Source organism: Penaeus vannamei, chromosome 17, assembly GCF_042767895.1.
Source record: "Penaeus vannamei isolate JL-2024 chromosome 17, ASM4276789v1, whole genome shotgun sequence".
Taxonomy (NCBI): Eukaryota; Metazoa; Arthropoda; class Malacostraca; order Decapoda; family Penaeidae; genus Penaeus; species Penaeus vannamei.
In genome coordinates this window covers 12,980,673-12,985,672 of record NC_091565.1, presented here as the reverse complement: position 1 = coordinate 12,985,672, position 5,000 = coordinate 12,980,673, and the positions used below count along the sequence as shown (strand labels likewise).

General features: G+C 49.4%; 2 protein-coding genes across 16 annotated transcripts in view; one reads left to right on the top strand and one right to left on the bottom strand.

Annotated features, from left to right (window-relative positions):
• LOC113810851 (uncharacterized) overlaps positions 1-557 on the bottom strand; it is a 19,763-nt gene extending 19,206 nt beyond the window's left edge. Inside the window, exon 1 of the mRNA XM_027362497.2 lies at positions 264-557. The gene's annotated coding sequence lies outside the window, so the exon portion shown is untranslated. The remainder of the gene's footprint in view (positions 1-263) is intronic.
• The window catches only part of LOC113817707 (uncharacterized), a 714,080-nt gene that overhangs the window by 681,615 nt on the left and 27,465 nt on the right, over positions 1-5,000 (top strand). The gene's annotated exons all lie outside the window — the stretch shown is intronic.

Genomic DNA, 5,000 nt, shown 5'->3' with positions numbered 1-5,000 from the left:
CGAATGCCCTCCGGATGTTCCGCTTGGCGGGAAATTCGGGGACGCGTAGCGGTTCCCGAGCGCATTCCGCAGACGTTTTAGTTTTCTCGCGTGATTGTAAGTTCGTTTAATGGCTTCACTCTTCGCTTGGTGTTCAAGTTGGTCTGAGGTTGCTGTAGAAATAGTTTGGGAATGCAGAATTTAGCGGATAACGAATAATCATGTACTCGTATGTTGTGTTGTTCCGTTGGGTAACTGCTTGCTCCTATTTTATTTACACTTACTTTGATAACTTATTGGTCGTTGTTCCTTTCTAGTTGAGATGGACGGTTCGGAGTAGCATATGATATAAAAGTTCACAGTAGGAATCCAACACTATCCTTGCGCCGGTAATCCACACGGGCGATTAGTGACCCCGAGTAGGGGAGCGCGACCACGAGATCACTTCCTGCTGCCGCGTACAAGTCCTACCGCCACGGCGCGCTCAGCCACACTGACCTCCTCCGCGCCGAAACCATCGCCGCTGCCACCACCTCTTGCCGCTCCCTTTCCCCCTCCATCTCACTCCCCATCCGCCCCCCCCCCACGCCGCGCCCAGTCCTTTCGTGCCCCGGGGCCCGGCGGGCCAAGGGGATGTTCTTCCGGTCTCCTTTTTTCCACCTTTGGCGTTCCATTCATTCAGGCCGACCAGCTGATGAGCACCTTAAGCATCGCGCGGCCTCGATCGGAGGTCGTTCCTTGCCGTGGGGCGCTCTCGCTCTTTCTCTCCGCAGGTTTTGTTTTTTTCCATCTTGGTATTTTACTGTGTGCCGTATGTGTACGTGTGTGTTGTGTGTATAGTTATGTGTGTGTGTGTGTGTCTGTCTGTCTGTCTGTGTATCTGTGTTTTTGTGTGTATATGACTGTGAGGGATTAGGGAAGTAAGTGAAAGCTGTTCAAGGTCCAATGGCCGTTATGATGATTATTTATTTCTTGTTGATTTACTATCCTTTTCGTCCTCTGGCCCTGCATTCCCCGCCCGCCCCTCCCTCCCCTGGACGATTTCTCTTTTCCGGCCGCTTCCTCCCCCCTTCCCTCCCCCCTTCCCTCCCCTTCAGTACCCGCCCTCAGAAATTTTCACCAGCATTAACAATTCATGTATTCATGTGCTTCGAGATAAAAGCATACAGCACATTTTCTCATTGCATTTATTATTCAGTCAGATACACTGGATTTATCTGCAGTGGCTGCGTCCGGTGTGCGCGTTCATTATGAGCACGGCGATGGCTCGGGGATCCGAAACGTTGGCATTCACGGCGGTTGTCGTCTCCAGGAGAGTTTTAGTTGCGTCTTTGCGCCGTGACGCTTGAATGAGGTTCTCCTCGACAGGCGGAAGTAGTGCGGGTGGTACGAATTACATAACTGGAACATATGGTCCTGGTGGTTGGGTTTCGTCTCTCTCCCTCTCTCTCTCTCTCTCTCTCTCTCTCTCTCTCTCTCTCTCTCTCTCTCTCTCTCTCTCTCTCTCTCTCTCTCTCTCTCAGCATGTCTTCGTCTGTATTTATCCGTCTGTTTCATTTCTTTCTCTTCGTCTGGCCCTCCATGCTGTCTTCCCACATCACACATTTTCCCTTCTCCCGCCTGCTTATATGTGTTGGCATAACGACTTTGATTTTGCAAGGAATGTTACGGAATTCAGCCCGCCGCCATTATTTTCGTGTGTGTGTGTGTGTGTGTGTGTGTGTTCGCGCGTGCGCACGCGCCTGTTTGGTTTATCCGCGGTATGAGAGTTTATGCAAAACAATGCGCTGGAAGAAATTGTAAGAACCAATAGAAGGTCGAATCTTGCGGTAGTTTAATTGTATAAAATTGTAAACAGTCGCACTCGTAGTTAGCTAGGGATGGACACAGGTGGCGGGGCCGTGCGAGTCGCGCCATGTCCCGGTGACGTAAGCGTGAGAGAGAGAGGATTTAAGAGCGAACTGTAGTCGAGTGAGCTGTAGACATGGCGTAGGATTTGCATCAAGAACCCTGATTTCCCGGAACGTTCCTCCTCCGACGGCGAGTTAATTAACATATCCAATTTACCCCCTTGATATAGTCAATTTATCAGGCACATAGGTTCGGCATACGAAGTAATGGAACGCATTGATCGCATTATACTCCGGCTCCCTTCGCTGCCGGTAATGCCAGGAAACGCTAAGCTTCATGTTCCGGAATGGGTGAATGCGGACGCGCGGCTTTGGCTCGGCTGGAATTGGGCTGGCGAGGGAGTCTCGGCGAGTTGATTTCGTATGTCCTGGTGTCTGCTTTTTTTTACGTTTTCTGTATTTTTGTGCTCAGGGAGGCATCGGGTAACGTTTCCTGAGAATATACTTGTCCTTAGAAAATATATCCTTTCTTTTTCTCTGTGAATATACAATGAAACGATATCCAATGTTCGATATTTCGCAAACCGTGCCCTCGTTTCCCCCGAAGCCACGACCCCCTATCGAGCAGGCGGTGGTGGCCGTCCAGGCGTCGGCGGGCTGGCGGACCTCTCGTTACGAATGCTACGGTTTGGAGCGCAGCCACAAACGGGCTATTCTCTGGTTATCCATAAGGGTCAGAAGAGGACCCGAACGCTGTGACAACACCGACCTTGTGGCTGTTCCTGTTCCGAGTGTAGAAAGCAAGGCGCGAGGTCGGCATTGCCATTGTTATGAGGTATTGACAAGAGAGTATGGATTATGGTGATGAGACCTGGGATGGATAGCAATGCTCTGAATCCGCCTCTCTTCGGCTCTCCTCCGTCGCTCCTTCACTCGTTTCCCCTTCGTCCTTATCTTCTTACTCAGTTTCCTTTCGTTTCTCACTGGCGTGTGTTTCCTCTTTAGCGTCTAGGGTCTCTCTTCCTTCATTTGGTTCTTCCTTATTCTCATTTCAACCCTTCAATCAGTTCATGTTTTTTATGTTTCCTTAGTTTTAATCACTCGCTTTCCTTTTACCTCATTTCCCAACCGTCCCCGGCTTCCCTCCCATTTCCCGTATTTTCGTCGCCCATTCCATTTTTATTCATCCTTTAGTCTTTGCTAATGACTGGTTCATTCTGAAGTCTGTTCCTATTATCTTTATTGTTTTCTCTTTTATTCAGATCCCCTTCACTATCTTCTGGTCTGCAATCATTTCCTCTTCAACTCCATCTTCTCTCCAATCCCCTATTTTCCTTTTTAATTATACATAGATAAGGACCTGTGTCCGTATAGTGTATACAAATACGTCCGCGTGTAAAGGTGAGAGGCAGAGTGCAAACCTCCCTCGACAAAGGTACGAGCCACGAGCCACCATCTCGACGGGATTCCGTGAGCCAATTCAATTTCAGCTTCATCGAGGTTGGGTATCTGACATAGCGCAGTGTATGTAAAGTCAGATAAAGCGCTGCGGAATGGCAGTTGTCCCGATTTTTTTTTATCCGTTAGAGTGCGGGCGGAATCGGCGGCGAGGCGGGCGGAACTTTCATGACGGCGAGCACAAAGAGCTCGAACTATGGAATGAGAGGGAAGGACTTTGTCACCTGAACTCGATTAGCATCCTCTGCCTGTTGCTCGGTGTGCTTGAGGTAACTTTCCTTGGCTTGAGGGGATAAGAGGGGCGGGGGGGACGCCTTAGTTATGAGGGAAAGTTCGCGACGAGGCGTATGCATGCGCGCGTGCATAACTTTCGTTCTCACGCTTTACGATTTTCGCATTTCGAAAAGAAATCTGTCTGCACACTTTTTCTGTAAAATGTATGGTGCTAAATCCACTTCAGAGAATTGTGAATAAAAGTGAAAAGAGAGGGCGGGGTGCAGGGCGGTAAGTAGGCCTGCATAGACCTGCCTGACAGAGATGGACAGTAATCCTGACCAATTTTCCCGTCGCGAGGAAAATCCTTCTCCTCCATCTTTTTCCCGCCCGCGCGCCGTCGACCTCCCCGGGGCCCGGAGTTCGATGCTGCGCGTTACTCCTGCGATTACTTCAGTGTTACACGTTTTCCAGGATCGACAAGGAGTCAACGAGACACTCTTAAAGAAAAAAAGACAAAATAGCACTTAGTCCCGGTGAGTTTAGATGGCGGAGAGTGGCTTTGTAAATGCTGAGGAGGACGCGTTTTCTTTCCCCATTTCATGAACCGCTTTCTCATTTAATGTTTACGCTTGCTTTTTCCTTGAAGTTAATCTCCTCCTTGAATTCTTATCCCCTCCTCGTGACGCTCCGAAGAAGCCATTGGGGACGGAGGGAGACGAAACAAAGGAGCCGCTCAGGACAAGGAGAACACCTGCCATGCGAAGCTGGTGTCGTTATTGACGTGTGTGCATGGCGTCTGCGAGGTCGGGTAATGGGAGGGACACTGTAAGGGATGCGTTGGATAATGCAGGTAATTATGGTGAAGGGATCTCGAAATGGACGTAAGTTGTGTGTGTGGATGTATAGATATATAGTCATGTGTATGTGTATATTTATATGTAAGCAAGTATGTATGTCGCCATGTACGTGCGTTAGAGTACCGTTAGTGCAGGATTTGAAGAAATGTCCGTATAAATGTTTTCTTCCCTTGGCCAGGACCCAGCGTCGGTAGTAATGTTTTACCGCCATCTATCACGCCGTCTTTACTGCCTCGCCCCAAGATTATTGCGCCAGTTTCACTCCTAAATTTTGTTCGTAAATTTCCTGAAATGTAAAACGAGGATGTATTGTATTTCCCATTATGAGAGGAATGCTTTTTGTTGCGAATGTTGCTCCTCCGCGGGTGCAATTTTTCTGCCTAGATTTTCTGCGATGGATAATTCAATCGTCTTGATTTTTCTGCTTGCCTTGCCTCCCTCGGTCGGGTTGGACTTCTTTTGAGCCCGGGTAAAGGGTTCTGCGTGTGATGCCAGCGCCATGCTCGTGGCTGAGGTATAGGAGAGGGAGAGAGAGAAGTGGAAGGAGGGAGGGAGAGAGGGGCGGGGGGGGGTAAGAGAAAGAGGGCGGTGTAAGAGAGAGAAAAAGAGAGAGTGGGGGGAGAGAAAGAGAGGGAGAGGG